Genomic DNA, 21992 nt, shown 5'->3' on the forward strand with positions numbered 1-21992 from the left:
CTCTCTGATCTCATGGCAGCCCTGTCTCAAAGCTCTTAGTCTGCATCTCCCCACCTCTCACTATTGGAAACTTAGCCATCCAGTGTCTTTTCTGTCTCTCCTTCCCTACACCATCTCTCTTCTCATATTCCTTTGCCTTGTTCCTCTCTCCGTCTCATTTCCACTTGCTACCCCCCCCCCCTCCTGCTGCAGTCTCGAAACCCCCCACCCCTTTACCTTACAGTCTGTAATCAGTTTGGTTTTTGGACTTGTACCAATGCATAAGTAAGCTTATTTGAGCATGCTTGATGCAAGAGTAAAACTGCGAAAGTACAAGCTCCAAGCCAATTGTCACTCACTACCTCAGTTCTCCAGATACACAGAGCACACCATTTCTTACTTGCCATGAGTCAATCATCACTTGCCAATGGCTAATGGAAAGTGCACTATTTGAGGCCTTCTTGATAATAGTTCCCTTCTGTTAGCTTAACAGTCCAAACATAATGACAAATGAGGGCATGTGTCCAGTGTACGGTACTGTCCAATACATAACCTTAGGCTACGATTCCTTTCTAGCCTTTGAAATGTGTGCATAAATTCAAAAACATTTGACAGATGCATATGTAGACCAACAGAAATTCTGTGGACTCCCTGAAACGCAGGCAAAGCATTTAAGGCAAAGAAAAGCTTCTGTTCTGCTAGGAGGGCCAGGATTTCATAAATGGTTTTCATCTCTGGTCCTATGGGAATGAAGGATTGGAACTGGCCATATTTCTCTCATACTGCTTCTACCCATTTTCCAAGCTGGACATTGACATTTCCAGAAACACATACAGGACTTAAAGCCTGTCTGATGGTCTCCATGCATATTTCTCATTACCATTACAGAATTACTAACTCTTCCAGGAATGCGTGAACAAGCCCTATTGAAGGGAGGGGCACTACACATTGATATCATGAAACCTATGCTTGATTTTGCAAAACATTTTCCCCCCACTGTATTTGGAATTTGGCTGGTTATATACGGGCTCCCTTCTCTGCTGTAGCACTCATGTAGGCTTCTGAACTCTCTTCCCTTCTTATTACTTATGGAGGGGAGAATGTGAGTTTTGAATCCCTATTGTTTTATACTAGATTTCCTGGAATACAAATCACCTCATTCATTATATATTTTTTGTTGTCTTAGTTGCGTATCTATAACGCGCTTAAATACCCAGAGGTTTCTAAGCGCGGACACAGGGATCGAACCTGTGTTGCTTCGTGTCGTCTTGCTTCCAAGGCGAGCACGTTGCCGCTATGTAATATATCAAAACAAATGAGGTGATGGCTGGAGGTTTGAGTTTTAGAATTAATCTTAACCTCAGGCATTGCTCTGGGAACCCCTCCAGACCATCGTTCTTCGCCTGCCAAGCCATTACAGAAGAGGAAAGGCCATATGCAAATCATGCCTAGTCCCATCACAAAAGGGACAGTGCAGCCAGAACTGCTTGGTGACATCCCTTCTACATGAGACCAGAAGCATCCTCAGATTTATATAAATGGGCGTAGACTTCAATAATTGTGTACCGATGTATTTGTTAGGCGCCCATACAACAACATGGTGTTTCCAGGCGCCACAAGGCAATGTGGGGAGTGAACAGGGGAGCAAATAATAATGGCAAAAGAAAACAGTAAATATATATTTGTGGTCATACTAGGCCTTGTGACATTCGGACATGCAAATGCAGTGAAAGGAAGGGCAGGAGATGGGGGGTTGGGGAGAGGCAAGGTATGGGCAAGTGCTGGTGAGAGCCTGGGAGGAAGTGCCGAGGGAAGCCAGAGGAGGAGGCAGTGCTGGGAGCGGAGAGTGCTGGTGCCGACTGGGCAGGGGCCTGGTACCATGTGAGATTTGTGGAGTTAGAGGCAGCCAGTTCCAGGGGCAGTGGGGTAATTAGCAGGGGCAGTGGGGCAATTAGCAGGGAAGGAAGAGAAAAGAAGAGTTTTGAGAAGTTTCCGGAAATGTAAGGAGGTCCGGCTCAAGACAGAGGTGGAGGGAGGCTGTTCCAAAGAGGCACCAGCCGAAGAGAGAGACCTGCCACGCACACTCTGTTTGGAGAAGCATTTGACAGGTAGAGAGTTGGAGTTAGCGTAGCAGAGCGTTAGGGAGAGAGAGTTGGAGATAGTATGGTCCCAGGCAGATAATGCAGAGGGTCTTGAATTTGATCCTCACGGCCACCTCGAGCCAGTGGAGAGATCTTAGGGCTGGAGAGATACAGTCCCTGGGCTTGCGGGCAGGGATAAGTCTTGCAGATTTATTCTGGATTAGCTGAAGTGGGGGAGATAGAAAAGGGGCAATTGAGGATGAGGCTGTTGCAGTAGTTAGTCCAGCCTAGAGATGACCATAGCTCTGCAAACATTGGGCTTCTGGGAAAAGGTAAGGGAAGGGAGAATGACTCTTAAGGAGGTGAAGCTGGAAGTGGACCTTCTTGGCAAGGTCCAAGATGTGAGGGGTGAAGAAGAGAGAGGAGCCAAAGATGACCCTGAGGTTTTTGGCCCCACAGGATGGCGAGTGTAGAAGGCTGCCAGAGGGTAGGAGTGTCCCAATAAGAAGGATCTTCGACTTACTGGCATTAAGACAGAGGTCATTAGACGCACACCATGCCTAGATAGCGGAAAGACAGATGAGGGAGGAGGAAGAAGAGGTAGAAAAGGGAAGTCTGATGGAAACCTGTGCGTCATCAGCTTAATACTGGAAATGACGAGATCAGGTGAGCAAGAGGGGCGAGAAAGATATTGAATAGCCATGGCAATGGGATAGAGCTCCCCGGGGGGACGCCGCAGTTAGAGAGTGAAGTGGTGGAGGAGAAAGGGCTAAGCTACAGCCGAGAGGGGCGGTTAGTGAAGAAAGAGGTTAGCCAATCCAGTGCCTGATCCGTGATGCTGAGGGTATCACAGAGCCGTTTTAGGAGAATGGAATGGTTGACCGTGTCAAAGGCAGAGAAGAGATCGAGGAGAATGAGAGCAGCAGGAGAGTTAGTCAAAATTTAAGAGCATGTCTTTGTATTTTATTTATTTGTATTGCGCGTCGGAGCCCTGAGACAGCTGAGCACATATCTTACATAGTATAGGTTCACATTGTACAGCAGAGTGAATCAGCAGTTCACAGTATCATATCGCTGAAAGGGCAATAATTATATAATAAACAGTTACATATATACAATGATATGGTAAATGGAGTAGGATAACTTAATTGAGGTTTTGGTTCCAGAGACCTGATTTGACCTTGTTTCTAAAGATTGTAAATGAAGGCTCAGTTCTTGTGGAGAGGGGGAGTGCATTCCATTTTTTTGCAGCAAGAACAGGGAAGCTAACTCCACCCGCCCTTTGTTGGTTAAAGCGTGGCATGATTACACAGCAAGTTTGGGCTGTTCTAGTTGGTCTTATTGAGGTATGCCATGTAAATGTATCGCAGAGGTAGGATGGCACTTGGTTGTGTAGAGACATGTGTTAAAGATAGTACTTGAAGGTCAATTCTTTGGTTGATATTTAGCCATTTTAAATTTTGTCTAATTGTGGAAATGTGCCGTTTCTTTGGGATGTTGCATGCTGATCTAACTGCATTGTTCTGCATTACTTGCATTTGATTTAGGTTTTGTTGCGAGGTGCCCAAGTAAAGTGCATTGCAGTAGTCAAGTTTGGATAGCACTAGTACTCTTGCTACTGCTATGCAATTGTGGATAGGTAGGGGCGACAGGCTGTGATAAGCTTACATGTGTAAGCTGTGGCAGATGCCAGAGCATTAGTTTGTTTATTGAAGGAAAGTGAAGCATCGATGTGGATGCCCAATGTTTTCACATTGTGCGCTACCCTGATGGTATTGCCATTGATGTTGAAAGAAGTATTTAATTTGTTCAGTTTAGTAGGGGACCCAAGTAAGAGAAGTTCAGTTTTATCGTCATTTAGACATAAACCGTGGTTAGCCATCCAAATTTGAATAATACTGTAGATATCGTTCAGTGTTTTGCTAGCTACAGTGTAGTCACCAGTTCACCAGTGATAGGTATGAGGATCTGGGTGTCATCAGCATAGTTGGTATATGTGACACCCAGATGGTCAAGAATATCAAATAAAGGTTTGGTGAAAACATTGTAGAGTGGTGGTGATACACAATATCCTTGAGGCACTCTACAGGATACGGGTGATGGTGAGGCAGAGGCGGATGGGGCAAATACTCGCATGGATCTATTATTAAGGAATGATTTAATCCACATGCTGGCTTGGTCAGAGAAATGTGCAGCAGATGACAAGTGCTTGCATAATATGTCATGGCTCACTAGATCGAATGCCGCGGATAAGTCTAATAATAGTAGCAAGGCAGATTTGCCTTTATCTTTTAAAGTCTGGATCTGGTTCGTTAGATCAACAAGTGCTGTCTCTGTCCCATGTCTAGGTCTGAATCCAGATTGTCTTAGGCCTAGGATTTGGAGATAAGCTGCACGGTCCAATATTTTCAACAGGAAAGAGACTGCAGTGATCGGTCGGTAGTTGGAAGGGATATTGAGGTCTAGCGTAGGCTTTTTTAGCAATGGGACTACCCATGCATCTTTAAGGCTGGTAGGTACTGAGCTCGTGGCAAACAAGGCATTGATAAACATGGTAATGAACAGCGAAAGGACAGAAGCCGCTTCTTTAATTAGTGTGGTTGGACAGATATCTCCTTTGCAGTTAGAAGGTTTGAGTTTAAGTATGATCTGTTCAACTTCTTTAGTGGATAGAGGTTGAAAGTTTAATTGAGGCAGTTCTGCCAGTGGAGGAGTGGGAAGGTTTAGTGGTATGTTATTGTTTATGAGTTTTTTTTCTTCACGTTGATTTTATTAAGTAACATTGTAATGTTATCTTGGAGCGCATTTTGAATATTCGTGCACCATTGGGTGCCTTTGATGCAAGGGTCAGGTATGGGTGCAGGTGATTCAAGTTCTTTTAGTATATTGAACAATTCCTTCGTGTTAGAGTTAGCTTTAACTATACGGTCACTGTAGTTATCTTTCTTAGCTTGGATAACGGTCGTTTTATAATTGAGTGACAATGCACTAAATATATCTTTATTCTGTGCGGTCAGGTGTTTTTTCCAATTAGTCTCTGCTGCTCGTTTTTCTTTCCTAAGGATCTTTTGGTTGGGTGTGTACCATTTGTTTATGTGGGCAAGTGGCTTAGACTTCTGTAGTTTTAGTGGGGCTAGCGTATTGATAGCTTTAGTCATAGTCTCATTGTACAGATTCGCTAGATGTAAAGGGTCGGAATGTTTAGTGTTAGTCTGGATTAAAGGCTTTAGTAATGGCATTAAGTTTTCCAAGGCAAGGTTCCGTTTACTTCTTGTCATTGACGCTGGTTCCATAATAGGTGTGGAACGAGTTGCTGATTTATCAATAGCGAATGTAATTAGATGATGGTCTGTCCATGCGCAGGGTGTGTTCCCCAGCATCTTGATGGAGCAATTAAGATCTGCTAGCCAGTCTAGGGTGCGGCCCTTGTTATGTGTTGGGCTGTTTATGTGATGTGTAAATCCCAATTCTGACATTGGGCCTCATTATGACCTGGGCGGTAAGTGAAGAACGATGCCGGTAATGGATTACCGGCATCGCTTACCGCTCCGCATGATTATGACACGCCAACCCGCTAATAGCGGCACCGTAATTAACGGTGCCGCTAATAGCAGAGGGTGCGCGGGCATGCGACCCTTAATGCCGCAAATACCGGCATGGCGTAAACAGGGGAACATCACAAGTCAGGCAGCCATGCAAATAACGGCCCACTGAAGGCCGAAAAGTACCTTACCGGCATAGAGCAAATACCGGCATCGCGGACCACCCGTAAACGGCCATGTGCAGTGTTCCCAACTGCCACAGGTGCACACAATCAGCACAGGTGGTGGACATATAGACTGGGCCAGCACAAAAGGAGCACACCACACCCCTTCCCACACCAAATTGATTTCCCTAGTACTAGCAATGCTGGGGCTGGAGGACATGATTTGCAGTGGAACTCCAGCTACAACAACAACAACAGGCAGCACAGAGGAGACGCAGGAGGAGAATGAGGGTTAGGCAGGCCCAGCATGCCCCACCAGTGCAGCCAGTGGTACCACGCAGGCAGCCCCCAATCCCTCGCATCAGAGCCAGTCCATACAACCTAACCCCTGAGCAGATCCACACCCTGTACCGTCTGGACCGGGACACCATCACCACCATTGTGGACATGATACATGACGACATTGTCAGCCTGATTGAAACACGAACTGCCATCCCACCCCTACTGAAGGTAGGGTCTGTGCTCCATTTCCTGGCCACATGCACCTACCAGCACACAGTGGGGCACATGCATGGCATATCACAACCATTATTCTCACGTACGCTGAACCAAGTGCTTGATGCCCTCCTGAAGCACACGGGCGACCACATTTACTTATCACGGACTGCCCAGGAGATCTCAAACACCAAAGTTGGTTTCCATTCACTGGCCGGCATCCCTGGTTTCATTGGCGCCATCGACTGCACCCATGTGGAATTGGTGGTCCCACATGCCATGGAGGTAGCGTACTGCAACTGTAAATTATACCACTCCATCAACGTGCAAATGGTATGTGACTCAAACAAGATCATCACACATTGTTGTGCCCGATTCCCCGGATCAACCCATGATTCAATGGTCCTGCGGAACACCACGATACCACGCTACATGGAGCGACATGCAGGGCAGAGATCCTGGCTTCTCGGTGAGTTGCATGTTAGGCACATGGAAATGCGATGTGGGTAGGTGATTGGGGGAGAGATGCATACTTCACCTGGCTGAGATGGGGGAGGAGGGGAGATGCATACTTCACCTGGCTGAGATGGGGGGAGAGATGCATACTTCACCTGGCTGAGATGGGGGGGGGGGGAGAGAGATGCATACTTCACCTGGCTGAGATGGGGGGGGGAAGAGATGCATACTTCACCTGGCTGAGATGGGGGGGGGAGAGATGCAGAGACCGTATCCCCCGCAACACAATGCAGCTACAAGAAATTAGTATGGCCAATACACAGCACCAAATACCATCAACAGAAATGACCGTCCTCCATTACTGCATACAAAGGAGTTACATGAGGGTCAAATACATTAATACACCACTACACTGACACAGAGGTGCAAGAAAACTGCATGTCACCATTTGTTGTGCATAGTGAGATTATCATGAGGCTGTCATCAACGGTGACAGGATGAAAGCATACAAATGACTGCACATCAGCCAGATCCTGGTAACAACCGGCGTGGACAAACACAGTGCATGAGCACTCACAAGGAACAGGACCCCCCCCTGTGCCCACTAGACGATAGCACGCACCTGTCCATAAGTGCAATACACACATAGCAGTCACATTGTGTGTATCCATTCATGCATGGAAATGTGGTTGCAATCAGGAAATAAATGCATGCTATGGTGTCATTGATACAGGTCCCATATGATGTGATGACTTACACATATACACTGTTGCCCACATGCAGGTGATGCAGGCTATCCCCTGAAAGGGTGGCTCCTTACCCCAGTCCGGAACCCACAGAACAGGCACGAGGACTACAATTGTGCGCATACACGTACCCGTGTGGTGATTGAGCAGACATTTGGCCTCTTGAAGGCACGTTTTCACTGCCTCAGCAGGTCTGGTGGTGCACTCCTGTACCGCCATGAGAAGGTGGTCAAGATCGTCATGGCATGTGTCATGTTACATAATATGTGCATCAGACGGAATGTGCCTATGCCCCCTGAAGCTGAACTGCAACCACCGGAGGATGAGGAGGGTGGAGATGGGGCTGCACTTCAGGGAGGCAGCGATGCACAGGAGGGACGTGCCATGCATCACGCTCTGAGCAATGTTTCTAGCACACATGGACGGGGAGTGTGACATGGAGGTGGCACTCAGGGCAATGGGTGTGTCAGGGACATGGGCACTGTAGACTGTTCACCAATAAAGCACACGTACAGAATAAGCAATGTCCCCCCTCCCCCCTTGCCTTCCCCACACATGGTGTGTAGTAGCGTGCAACATTAGTCCACATGGCACCAGTATGCCTGGCTGTACCTACAGCCTTCCCCCCTCCTCCAGCACTAGGTGCACCCATGTCCGATCTGCGCAGGTTCCGGGGAGACCTACGCACGGGGCTGGTCCTGGTTGAACTTGCATTCGAAGATGCCCCAGGTTGTTCTGGCAACTGTGGTGGACGCATGGCCTGCACTGCTGCCACCATTTCCGAGAGGACGTGCCGCACTGCTGCCAATTCGGCGCAAATGTCCTTCGAGGTGATCTTGATGGCTGTTTTCAGGGATACAGCACATTCCCTAAGATCATCCCTTGCCCGGCCACTTTCTGTTATATGCTGCGTCAACAGCCCTGTGAGCTCCTCCTGGTGCCTCTGAATAGCCCTGATCCCCTCTTGGCTGGTTGGAACTGGGGTGGATGTGTGAGGGGTTTCCACCATGCTTTGTTCATCATGCACACTTGGCGTGGGGCTGGCACTTGCGGGCCATGAATCACCAGGTGACAGCCCGTGCATGCTGCTGTTCTGCAAGCTGCATGGGGATAGTTGTGGTGAGTGCAGGGGGCCTGTGGCGGGTGTTGCGCCACGCAGCTGAACGTCTGCCTCATCGTCCGATATGGCTGCTGTGGCAGCTGTCTCACCCACTGTGCTGCTGGCAGCCGATGCTGTGCTTTCGGCCACTGCCTCCTGGGTGATGGTGGCTGGTGTGGGTGCTGTTGTGGGGGCCATAGTGCACATTGGTGCTGTGGCCTCTGGGGTTTTCTTGGCCTTCTGCAGTGGTGCAGGTTGGCCTCTACCCCTTGAAGTCGAGGGGCGGTGTTCTCCCTCCTCGCCCCTGGCCGCCTTTTGTGGTGTGGAATCTTCCTCCCTGGTGTGCTCGTCACCGCTGTCTGAATGTGTACCTGTGGGGGGCCAATAGAGGGAGAGGGTTAGTGATGGGTCTACAGGCATCTGGCATGCATTGGGGTGGCTGCATTCATATGGAATGGTAGATGATTGACATTGGGGGAGTGACATACGGGTTGCTGGCTTTTGGGTGGGTGATGCATGGAGGCGTCTGGGTTGAAACACATATGGGGTGCATTATGCATGTGGACAAGATGATGCTGTGCACTGCCTGTAGGCAGTCTTGTACATATTTGTCTGGTGGACCCTGCTCTACATCATTGCACTGTCAGTTCAGGTGGACATCATCGTGGTGGTATTAGCATTGTTTCATTTGGGACACCTACCTGCATCAGCTGATGACGGGGCTCCTCGCTCCATGTCCCCCACTCCCTCAATTGCCTCCGTCCCTATGGTGCTGGCGCATATATCCTCCCATGGTTGCAACTTGATGGGGGACTCCGCACCTCCGCCTGTCGCTATCCCCAGGTTGCGGTTGGCGGAGAGGATGCTCCGCACGCGTAAACGCAGATCATCCCAGCGCTTACGGCAATCTTTGGGAGTGCAGGGTGTGGTGCCAACGGCACTTACTTTCTGGGCGACCTCCGCCCATATCTGTTTTTTGCGCTGCACTGGAGGGCGGGACATGTCAGAGGAAAACACAACATCGGCATGTTCCTGCAGCGTCTCCGCCAGCATGGTCAACTCCTCTCGGGAGAAGCGCTCCTTGCGCAGGCGAACAGTGGTTTTTTTCACAGCTTTCGGCATGGTGAGATGCAACAGGTAGTGTTGGAGGCGTGGCAGAGTTCTGGGGGTCAGATGGCTCCTGGTTGTGGTGGATGGCAATGGATTGTGTTTTTAAAGATGGTCGCTGTGCTCTTTCCGTTCCTGTGCGATGACGCTACTTCCGGTTCTGCTTATTAGCGGTGACCGCTATTAGCGTTCACCGCTAATGCCGATGGCTTGGATGCCGGAGAAGCTATTTGCACTACGTACGATGCCGGAAAGGGGGGATTTTTCACCCTTTTACGGCATGACGGTGGGGTCGTTACCGGCATGGCGCAAAGCTCGTACCCGCATACTCGTAATAGGCCGCTTTTAGCGGTCTATTGCCAGCACGGACATGGTACTTGTGCCATGCCGGTAATGACCGGTACTTACCGCCCGGGTCGTAATGAGGCCCATTGTATCTTTGAGGGAGGAGGCTTTACTGTCTTTAGGATAGTCTAACCCAAGGTTGAAATCACCTAAGGTTATAACTTGGGATTTTCATTTGGTGTTATGGGATAGCAATTGTGATATATCATTTTCAAAGGAGGAAGTGCCTCCTGGTGGTCGGTAGATCGGGTGCATGGTAATGGTGGTTGAGGCAGAGGTGGAGAATTTAACAGTAAGTAGTTCTGCTGAGGGAAGGTGGGCTTTATTGGTTATTCTCAATTCTAGCATAGTTTTAAAGATGAACACTACGCCGCCTCCTTTGGTTTGATTTGAGTCTCTATCAGCTCGAAAGATAGAGTAGTTGGCTGGTAGAGTTAGAGCTAAGGCTGGCCCAGATGTAGGGTTCAACCAGGTTTCGGTTACAGCGATAATATCGAGATCATTGTCAGTCAGAATGTCAAATAGGTCCAAGGCATGGGCTTGGACAGACCTAGCATTTATGAGCCCTACTTTGAGTTTATTAGGGAGGTTGTTGTTAGGTTGAGTAGATCTATTACTTATATTTATCGTTTTGACTGTGGGTATATCTAATACAGCATTATGCATGTGGCCTATTTTGTTGGAAGCATAAGTTTTAGGTGAGAAATGCCGTAAGGTTCTAGATCCTATTCTCCAGTTTCTTAGTGGCGTGTTACACGGCCTAGTAGTCATCTTCATGGTTGGACAATTTGGTGTTATGTGGTTAAAGTTGGTGGTGTCTGCGCTGAGGTGAGTCATAAGAGAGGTTTTCTGATAAGTAGTATTACAATATTTACTGTAGGTATTTAGTCGAGGGTGAGTGGAAGGGCGTGGTATGCCATGCCAATGCACGGTTTTAAGAACGTGGTTGGAGGGATGTCTGTCGAGGATGGTAGGTTAGTTGTCATTGTTAGCTTAATGAGCGATGAATTATAATGATGTTGGCTAGCCATGTTGGGATAAGTAGCAATAGTTGTGCTGTCCACTGAATTAAGTGTGGTAAGGATGCCCAAGAATAGAAATAGTTGTGGTGACATTCCGACTATTAGTTATTAGTGAATTAAGGCCTAGGTAGGTTGTGTTAGGGTGGTGTGACTGTCTAACATAAAGGACATTGTCATAGAGTATCAGCATTGTTGACGAAGTTAGATAGCATAAAGGCATAAAGGCTGTCTGAGAACATAATTAGTGGTCAGTCAGGCTAGCCTAAGTATCACAATAATTTGAATGCAGGATCGAGATGGACTGGTCCCCAGTACGAGTATGGGTGTAGTGTACAATGTACAATATTATTTGTTCATAGACATTTAAAGGTTGGTAATGCATATAAGATCACAATATTTTACCGCTGTAATTACATCATGTGTTTGCCGTGAATGGTGATAGTATAGTAAGCAGTGTGCCACGTATTAGATAACGGCAAGGGTGACGATGCGCATACGCCTCGATTGGTGGTTCTGCTAGTAACAAAGCAAAAGTAATACAATTTCAAAATCAGTTTCATTGCCAAATGTACACAGTCACGAACATTACGCAATGATACATTTCTCACATACAAGGATATCATTTGTCATGCAGATATGGGCAACGATAGAATGATTCATACTATGACAAGTTAGTATAGGTGAGGGCCATACTTGTTGACCCAGCGCTATGTAATTAGCATCGAGGAGGATCGGGTAGTGTGCGAACCAACATAGCAGCTTGCGGCTACGGTAACCAGGAGGGAATAAAGAATCAGATGAGTTTTAAGCAGGCTTAGTTGTTTATGGCAAGAGTTTTAGGCTGGGGTACTGTAGACAGGTTAGCCCTGTTTAGATGAACGCCAGAGTACTTACATAGCCGCCTCCATCCGCGAACAGCCCACAGACAGCCGATGGGCCTTAGGAGCCGGGCCTTTGGTGGGCGGGCCACCGGCTTTCGCCTTCCAGTTCTTCCGGCGGCAGATAATGCACACAGAGACCAATCAAAGCGTTGGTAAATGCTGCTCGAGTTGCTAGGCAGCGTGAGCCACGATAGTGGCGGCCATCTTGCTGGCGTGTATCAACATTCAGGATCAGGCGGCAAATTCACAGAAACACTTGTGTGTTTGCTGTCGGAAGCGGTGTGCTGGTTTCCACGGGTATGTCGGAACCAGGCATCAATATTGCGGCAAAAGATAATTGTAGCTGGGCATTCCTTGCACTGTGCCCTGCGTGGGTAGGTGAATGCAGCTGGTCGGGTGGATCTAGGGAGGGGCTCCTGCCCACCTTCCCGTCCGGGGTCCTTGTGTTCAGGAGAGCAAGTTTCCGTGCCTCTGGATGCCTGGAATCCAGATTGATGGTCATGGAGGCAAACAGCGAGTTCAGTATGAAGGACCAGTTGGGGGAGAAACAACTTCTCCAAGTTTTTACCCAGGAAGGGGGTGGGGGTTGGAGATAGTTAACCAGGTAGGAAGGGTCAGCAGATGGCTTTTTTAGGAGAGGGTGCACAAGGGAGTGCTTGACGGATAGAGGGAAAGAGCCAGTGGCGAAAGAGTGGTTACAGAAATCGGCAAGAGCCAGGGCAAGAGAGGAGATGTCCTTGATGTTTTTAGAAGAGCAGGGGAGCACTTGTTGGATGAGATCTTCATAGAGCGGACAGCTTCAGAAACCTCATCAGGTACTATGGGCAGTAGGGAGGAAGAGTGCAGGAGTGGGAGTTGATGTGGGGGTGGTGGAGAGCTAGGGCAGGATGTCCTGGGTTTTTTAAGGGAAATGGGAGGCCAAAGCAGTGCAAAGAGCCTGGGAAGGAAGGGGAGAGGTGGAGACTGCAGTTAGATTGGTGAGTTCTCTGCGGATTTTAATGTTCAGCAGTTTTGTTAGTGGCTACAGAGATGCGAGCTTGGATGTGGGGGCTCTTCTTGGAGCAGATAGAAAAATGATTTTGCCATTGCAGCAGGCGACAGGCCTGTTTGTCAGAGGATGAACCCGAGGTCTGGTACTTCCATTCAGAAACTCTGCACTTACATTTCAGAGATGCTAGATCGGAGTCATACCAGCCGTTAGACTTGGAGGCAGGTTTCAGGCAGATCCTTGTGACAGGGACAAGGATGTCAAGGGTGTTCGAGATGGAGAGGTGTAGGTTAGCAAGGGGTCGGAGGGGGGATGAAAGTGGAAGCAAAAGTGGAGTGACACTCGCTTCATCTGTCGAATGACGGCAAAGGAGACTGGCAGTGCGGAGAGTGGCTCAGTGTGATGCTGGAAATGCATTGGAGGGACAGGGCCTCCTTGTCCTGTACTCCTTTTTCATGTATGTTCTGTGTTATTTTATGCACAAGAGTCCATGTGGGACTCCTTGCAGTGCAGCTCTTCCTCCTTTTGGTTTGGTGAACAGACCCTTGGGATACACTTATGGCACCCATGGGTGGGGGTACAACCCTGTACCCCTAGTGTATGTTTTTGGGCACATGTGTGTGGCCCACAGAGCAGGGTATGGGCTGGTGGCAGCTCCATGCTGAATTGGACAGGTTCTCAGAGTATCCTCCATTTTGGCCTACCCAGGTCCTGCCATTGGAATCAGTTGATTCCCGATAGGAGACAAGATGGCCCCTGTGGCCTCTTGCTTTCTATGACTTGTTACCTTGTTTTCCCAAAGTCCTGGGAAGCCCCGACTGTCACTTCCCCTGACTGGCTGTTGGGTGGAAGTTCCATCTATGGTATTGTAGGGAAATCCAAGCCAGACTCACTGGAGCCTTCCCCAGCCCTCTAGATAAGGTGCGTATCGAGCTTATTTACGCAGGTAATTATAGGAAATACAGATACCATGTACGCTGTGTTTATTAATTTAAAAAAAAATACTTTCCACCACTAGATGGCACTGTAGCAAGCAAGATCCTGCCTTGAGGCAAGCAGACCCTTCCCTTGCAGTCTCTGAGACATGTATCCTAATCCAGGGCTCAACCCACCGCCTCGGCCCTGAAAGACCTTTCTGGGAAAACGCACGTGTCCTTCTGCTGCGTTTTTTCATTTTCGGAGTAAGCCGAGAGGCCACAAACACAGTGACACCAGAGACACCAGCCAGGTAAGCATCCCGCCCATCTGCTGCTGGTGCTTTTCAATTGCATTTTTATTTTCTCTCTGACAGCCCGCTATCTGATCTAATCTTGCATGGTCTAAAAAATATGCAATTTAAACCAGTTGAAAGTATTTGGTTTCTTCCGAAGCAAATCTATCTGCTCAGGTCGGATGATCAAGCAACTGCCCATTTACCAGAGTCATAATCCCCCTGAGACACAGGCTGTGTCCCTGATGAACTCCACAACACAGTGTTGTCGACGCAGCCTGTGCGCCTCAGGGGGGGCTGTGATTCTGGGAAACACGTTTGCTTGGTCATCAGAAGCATAGCCCATCCCCCCCACCCGTGACTGTCTGTGCCCACTTGCCCCCGTTACCGTTGTGTCATGCCTCCCCTCCCTCTGCAACTGTATGTGCCCCCTTGCCCCCTGTTAACGTGTCATGCCTCCCCTCCAAGCCCCCGCCCCCGTGACTGTCTGTGCCGCCATGCCCCCGTTACCGTGCGGCATGCCTCCCTCCCCCTGCGACTGTGTGCCCCCATTACCCCCGTTACCGTGTGTCATGCCTCCCCTCCCCCATGACTGTCTGTGCCCCCATGCCACCCGTTACCTTGTGTCATTCCTCCCCTCCCTCCAAGTCCTCACTCCCTTGCCCCCTGTGCTGCGATAGTGACCCTTCCCAAACCCCCTGCTTCCCTAACTTTTCTCACAGCCCTACTCCACTGCCCACTCTGGCTATACCCCAATTGCCATCAGGCATAGTAATTCGTAGCACCTGCTTTCACAGCCCCTCCTCTTCTTACCCATCTCCTGGCTATAGGTTGGCATTCCTCCAATTGCTGTCAGGCATAGTAAGTCGTAGCCGCCTGTCTATCAGCCACCTGCCCCTCCTCCTCCCTTCCCCCCTCTCTCCTTCACCCCCTCCTCCTGTCCTGTAGCCACTTCTCCTTCTCATAGCACTTACTACTATCATTGTCCCCCGACTTCTGATAGCGGCTCGTCTGACCTGCCTTTCCCTCCTCCCCTTCCCTCCCTAGACTACTCTGAATTGTCTGACCTTCTTGATAGTCTCCTGTTTGTTTCCTCTCCTACTCACTCTCTCCACTTCCCCCCCTCCCCCTCCTCTTGTAACTCTTGCACTGCAACAATTGTCGTAAGGCGTAGTAATGCAACTGCTCATTTTGTCTCCATTTTCCCTTCCCTTTCTCCCCCTAACTATTCTTGCACTATCAAAAATGATTATGATAGTTCTACTTTTCGCATTCCAATTTGTTTCAAATACCTATACGAATGTAACTGTATTCTCCCTTGTTCCCTCCCTCCTTGAAGCGCTTTGAAACACATTGTGTATAGGCGCTATACAAAAACAATCAATGCATGATGGTGAATTGCCAACTGAAGGACCACGAGCCCCCTTGCAAATCTTTGACAGTTAAAGCGAGCAACACAATAAAGCACCCTTTGAAAATGTGTTCATACCAATAACGTTTAAAAGCTTGATATGCTAAAAAGTAAAGTTTGCTTGGATTTCCTTAAAATGTTCTTAAAAATCATACACAACACGCTGGAGGTTTTTCACAAATCTCCAAATCCAAGTGAGTTTATTGCACAACTTATTTTTGTGTGTGTTTTAAAGCACTAAAAATAAAGTGGCTAAAACAGGATTTTTTTCTTTTGCATCACAGAACATGTTATAGAAATTGACTTTGAAGTTATATAGTTCTTAAACTGTAGTCTAGCACTGTTTTGTTGACTGCTTTCACTTCTTTCAAACTATGTAAGCAAGTTCTGTACTGTAATACTTGCTTACTCACGCTCCATCTGCAGGAAATACATTAGTCTCAATCTATAATAGTTCTTAACAGAGTTTCTAGGCCCAGACTTTTGAAAATGACGCTGTGTATGTAGCATGTACTTACAATTTACTTTATGGCAGAATATTTTCCGCTAGTGTAATAAAATGGTTAAAGGCAAGCCAGACAACTTTGATCTACAACTCTTTGTCTACGGGTCTGATTTTACATATGCATTAGGTGTAAATGTTGGATACGTTTTACTCTCTTGCAGAGGAGAAAACGTACTCTCTTGAAATTGCATTTACGCTCTAATTTCAAAAATCATGCATAAAATATTCCGACCTCAAAATCTTATCTGGAGCACTGGCCTTCCCCATGACTGTATGTTGTGGGTACGCTTGTGGGGTGGGACCTGGGTGAATGGAGTGTGTGACCAATATACATTTCATGTTATGGGCGTCTGGTTTCTGCTGTGTGACAATGACTGAGACAGCTCTGCCCGAAACAGTTATGAATGCAGTGTGGAGTGCTGAATGGCTGGGTACTTGTCCCAATACACATTCCTTGTTATGAGTGTCTGGAGGGACGTGAATGGCCTGAATGCACTGTGAGCCCGATTGGCTGCCTGAATGCCCTTCTGAATGATTGGTTGCCTGAGTGTGACTCAGCAGAGTGAATGAGAGACAGTATATCTGGGGACCTCTCACTGATGGAAATTGTTCAGAAGCTGAAGTCGAAACTTGATGCTTAACCTTGAAGCCCAGCTGGAAGAAGGCTTTGCTGCAGCTTTCCTTCAATGCAATCCAAAAGCTGTCGTGTCTCCAAGAACTGATCCAAGGGAGTAACTGGCTAGGAGACCTCTTCCTGAGCTACGAGGGAACATCGTGCACCAGCTAACCTTCACCAAGGCTCCCTGGAAGACAGTCCTCAAAAGGCTGCCGACCGGAGACTGGGACCACCGAGGAATCTGAAGCGAAGCGCACGGACATTGAAGTCCATCGCCATCGACGACCATCATCATAGTCGACCGGAGCTGCAACGCTCCATTGCCCAAGACATTTGAATCCAGGACTCCCTTGCTCACAGTCGACCGCTTGGTCCCACCGGAGAAAGTCAAGGTCGCCGACGAACCGAGGAGAATCCGCCGGTGGGTTTCCCACCACCTGAAGTCCTCAAAGACGCCGAAGATCTGAAAGCCAGCCGTGGCCGAGTCCTGATCGCTGACACCAAACGCTGACGAGCCGATGCCCTTGCTGGGCCTACGTTCTTCATTGACTCTTTTCAGCAACGAACTATCGTCGTCGAGGTGTACCGCACGCTTCATCTTCACAGGACTTCCACGACCAATCGTCGATGAGCACCGCCAGGACCAAAGCAGCTTCCTCTACAAAATTGTTCACCCTTTCTTCAAGGCATCTCGATGATCTGTGGCTCCTGCCTTAAAGGGAGTTCACTCAGGAAGGATCCGTTGACGACCCGTTGTCGAACTCTGCTAAACCAGGTATATTGGGGTAGTAGAACATAAGATTCTGCTAAACAATATATGGACTGGGCTTGTCAATATACTTTTACAGGTTGCCCAGGTGGGGGGATCCTCACACAGAACTGTGACTAGGCGTAGGGGCCCAGTATTTTGCCAATTGTTTAACCAACTTGTTTTCCACCCAAGTCTATTGTTGATACATTTTGATATTGATTTGAATGTTATTTGAAACTGTCAGCAGTTGGCACATTTTAATGGAGTCAAAGAGTAATTGTGGTACCACATAGAAATTGTACATTTATCATTATAGAATTGCCTGAGCACAAAGTATGCTATTGTGTGTTTATATAACTTGAACCTTATTCATATAAAGAGCTGTGTTATCACTAACATAGTGTGTGGACATTCCTTTGTGGGGGTTGGGGACTACACTGTACTTAAGAACCAGCCTGCATCACCTCCTGAGAGCTCAAGTCTTGATTGCTCGACCATAGCCATCTAATAGAGAATCTTGGCTGTGGTGCTCTGTGCTTTTACTGTGCCATTTATTATTTGCCAAGAGGCTATTCTGTTATGGTTCTAGCCGCCTGATATTCCAAAATATGCTCTATCTGCAAGTCCTACCAGCCCTCACGGTACCCCCACCCGCCTCAATAGGAAAAGGTGGAGGGTTCGGGAAGGGATGGGAGGTAGGGGCTGGACACAAATATAGAGAGAAAGAGGACAACCCCTTAAACGCCCCAAAGGTGCAGGATTTACCTGTAACTGGAATGTCTATCATAGAGGGTCCAGTAACCACACCAGACATCAGGACAAAAAAGAAGAAACAAAATGAGGGGACCTCCCGGATGGCACAAGAACACAGATTAGGGCAGCACAAGTAGTTCCAGGAAAGAGGAAGTCCAAATCCAAACAAGAGCAGGTTTCAGGTACGTAATAATAATCCAGGTCACGCAGTGAAAAGGTATCAGATAGTCCAGCAAGTCTAATGCAGGCAGGGTCAAGAAGCAGGCAGAAGAAACAAACTCGGTATACAAAAGGCTGGCGCAACAACACAGGACTACCGGCGCATTGCCGAGCATTGACCCCTTTCGTCTTACATCATTTCAGTACTCTGTGGTAGCTTTGCGTATGCCGACACATTACGTGATGAGATGGGATGAACGTGGTTCCTGCATGCACCCACAATTTTATTCTTGGGAGTTGTATTGACATAAGGAAGCCTTCACGGCAGCCCCCAGTGGGACCACAGTAGTGCGCAGGTCCCTTCCGGGTCACAGGGAAAGGAGGAAGACTGAGCAAGAAACGCTGCCGCAAACGGGGCGAGTGCAGATTGCATAGAGGCTTCCAGGTCCTTTCCCCAAGACTGCATCCTTTTAAGTCAATAAGGAAAATGAGGAGACCATCCGATGAAACGCATACCTTTAATGTTCTCGACTTCATACTCAACATTCCCCATGAACAATACAGGGACTGGGCGGACTGGGCGACTAGTTCCAGGAAGACATTTATTCACTAATGACACATGGAACACTGGATGGATGCACCATGTGATAGGCAATGCCAGTTTGATCTCCACTGGGTTGAGCGATTTCAGTATGGTATAAGGACCCCCATATTCGGGCAACCTTCAAACCCAGGGAATACCAAGGGGCGGGCATACAATGTTTATCATCCTGTTTCTTCGTGTATGCCTGTGCATCAGTGAAGCATTACTGTATTTATTTCTTGAATTCGATGTAGACGAGTAGCTGTTCTTAAAGCTGCAGGTACTGTACAGTCGGCACAAATAGGTACAGATTAACATGTGTGGATGAAAGTGATGGCTACGAAACAAATGGGGAAACCCTGTAGACGGGTGTAGCCGATTAGGATATGTAAACTCAGCCAAAGGGAGTAGCGTTGGCCATCCTTATTGGTGTTGGAGGGTGAACCACTGTAAATACTGTCTATTGTCTGATTTAACCGCTCTGGTTGTCCGTCCATCTGCGGGCAATAGGTAGATGACAGGCAATGGTCTATGGACAACAACTGTGTGAGTGTGCGGCAGAACCTAGCTCAGAACTGGGAAGCTCTGCCCGAAACCATAACTGAAGGCAGGTCATGTAGTCAAATGATATTGTGCATGAATAGTGTATTAGGGCACAGGCTGTTTGGATACAAAATGCCCAGTTTTGACAAAGCAGTCTACCAACACTAGAACCATATGTTGGTGTCCTAAAGGAGGCAAATCCAACACAAAGTCAAGTGACACAGTGTGTCAAGAGGCTGGTGGAATGCCTACAGGTTGGAGCAGCATAGCTTTGGCTTGCATTGTGCACATATTGTACAGGTGTCTACATACTGCTAACTTGGTAAAAAGATTAGCTGCATGCACCTGGTCCAGGAGTAAGAATATCAACGGTAGTGGATACCTGTTCTTCACTGTCATAGTGTTCACTGCGTGGTAGTCTAAACAGGTATGCAGCTCTCCCCACTTCTTTGCTACAAAAATGTATGAACTCTGAACGAAGAATTTCCCGAAAAAGGTGACAGTGTACATACTCTGTGAGGGGATAAACACGTCCACAAGGTATCTTAGCCCTGCGAACCAGGTCTATGGGAAAATCGTATTGTCTGTAGGGTGGCAACAATACTGCCTTCTGTTTATCAAATACGTCCCCAAATTCACCATAACAGTCCGGTATAGGCCACCATAAGTCAGGTATAGGAGAGGAGACTACTGCAATGTCATGTGTGGTAGATAATAGGGAAAGGCTAAGCCAACTAATGGTTATCAGGTTGGTTGCAGCATTCTGACATGAGGAGGAACAGAAACCTGAATTGAAACATACTTCCCAGGTGTACCAATCAAACCGAAAGTACCTGCAAGTCATGTCCAAGCTGAGAATTTTCCCTTTTACGCCTGAGTTTCTGTGTACAGTCATGAAGGAGTGACCGGATTGTCCACAGCACAGACACAAAGTGTTCCTAATGCACTGTTCTTTTTCCTCCCGAGTCAACGGAAGACAAATACCCCCCCTACCTGAATGGGCCCCCCCCCATAACTTCTGAAGACTGGCCTAATGAAGAGGGGACTACTCCCGTAGGAGGTTGGGCCAGGGGTCTGGGACACCCTCCTCCCAGTCTGTCTTTCAGTCATACAGCTGTCCCTAAGGTAAGGTAATCTTTTAACCCTTTGTAGAAAACTTGTTTTCTTCCAACCAATGGGTCTCTTCTACATCCTTGTCTTTACTCACGGAGTTCTAAGTCTGTAACCTGTCATCTATGTCTTATGTCAAATATACGTCCCATGGCAGTGGTCAAGGCGTCAAAGTCATACAAAAGAGGATTGTTAGGCTCTAATGAGGATTGGCCCTGTTTGCTGCAACCCCTCCCAGACAAGACATTACAAATGCCACTTTTACAGAGGCATCAGAAAAGGCAGATGGCCTACATAGAAAATGAAGCTTGTATTGGTTTATGAATAGCCAATAAGGGGTGTGGTTCGGCCATGAACCTTTCAGGTGGTGCGAAGGTAAATGGGTGTGCTGTAATAATCGCAGACCCTAGTGGTTGTACTGGAGGCATGGGGAGTTAGGAGCGGGTGCAGAGAGAACAGAACACCCCCGCCAACGCACCAATGTTCCCTAGGTGCAAGATTTACATTTAACGGTTGCTGGAAGGTCCACTGTAGATCCAAACAGAAAATAAGGTCCAGTAACCACAACCGACATCAGGACGGGAAAAAAATAAGAAGAAGAAAACGAGGTACCTCCTGGATCGCACAAGGACACAACTATATGCAGCACGAGTAGTTCCAGTCAAGGGGAAGGAGGAAGTCCAAATATCAACATCAAACAAGGGCAGGTTGCAGGTACGTAGAAATAAACAGGAAAGGTAGGGGCAGCGAAAGGCATCAGACAGCGCAGCAAATTAAAGAGGGGGACAGAGAGAAATAGAAATCACTAGGCGGGCAGTCCAAAGTTGGTAGGGTCAAGAATCAGGAAGAAGAAACACGCTTGTGATACAAAGACAGGAACAACAACACAGGACTCACCGGAGCGTTGTCAAGCACCAATCACTTTCGACTCACATCTTTGGTAGCGACTAGTTCCCATCCGAGAAAAGGACCATAGCAACGGCCCGCCCACTCTTCATCACGTGGTCTGTGATGTCATCCTGTGATTTCCGTCGGAGCAATGAAGCGGTTCCGGAGCACTTTCTTGCTTGGGAATCGGGATGTATCGGCATTCGGGAAGCGGCTGCCGGTGCGTTCAGGCTGCGGCTGCCGGTGCAAGTGCACTGAATGCCTTTGGCTTGCAGTGGGCATTTATTTTTGAATACCAGGAATGTTTCTTGTCTGGGCAAGGCTCAGGCTGCAGGAACAGCTGCAATCCGTGTGCTCTTGGCTGGCTGCGAATACAATTAGTATTTTCTTCCTAGATATCGTGAACGTTCCTGCAAACCACCAGATTTCCATAGGGAAGCGGGAAATTAAATTTATTTTAAAAATCACGTTCAGCTATTCACCATGAAAGGTATGGAGAGCTAAGAAAAGGAACAGGGAGACAGTGGATAATGGTGTTTATTAACTGATCAAAGGGGA

The 21992-nt window shown here is 47.9% G+C and overlaps 1 protein-coding gene across 3 annotated transcripts in view; it reads right to left on the reverse strand.

Annotated features, from left to right (window-relative positions):
* The window catches only part of FIGNL1 (fidgetin like 1), a 57389-nt gene extending 35772 nt beyond the window's left edge, over positions 1-21617 (reverse strand). The window contains exons 1-2 of one of the 3 annotated variants that reach the window (XR_011274219.1): positions 21444-21617; positions 8009-8933 (exon numbers count right to left, since the gene is read on the reverse strand). The gene's annotated coding sequence lies outside the window, so the exon portion shown is untranslated. Of the gene's footprint in view, positions 1-8008; positions 8934-21158; positions 21407-21443 lie in introns of those variants that run through there. The other 2 variants (XM_069613413.1, XM_069613414.1) reach the window with 2 other exon arrangements.
* Positions 21618-21992: the final 375 nt, after the last annotated feature.

This window comes from Ambystoma mexicanum, chromosome 5p (assembly GCF_040938575.1).
Source record: "Ambystoma mexicanum isolate Mex_15411 chromosome 5p, UKY_AmexF1_1, whole genome shotgun sequence".
NCBI classification, from domain to species: Eukaryota; Metazoa; Chordata; class Amphibia; order Caudata; family Ambystomatidae; genus Ambystoma; species Ambystoma mexicanum.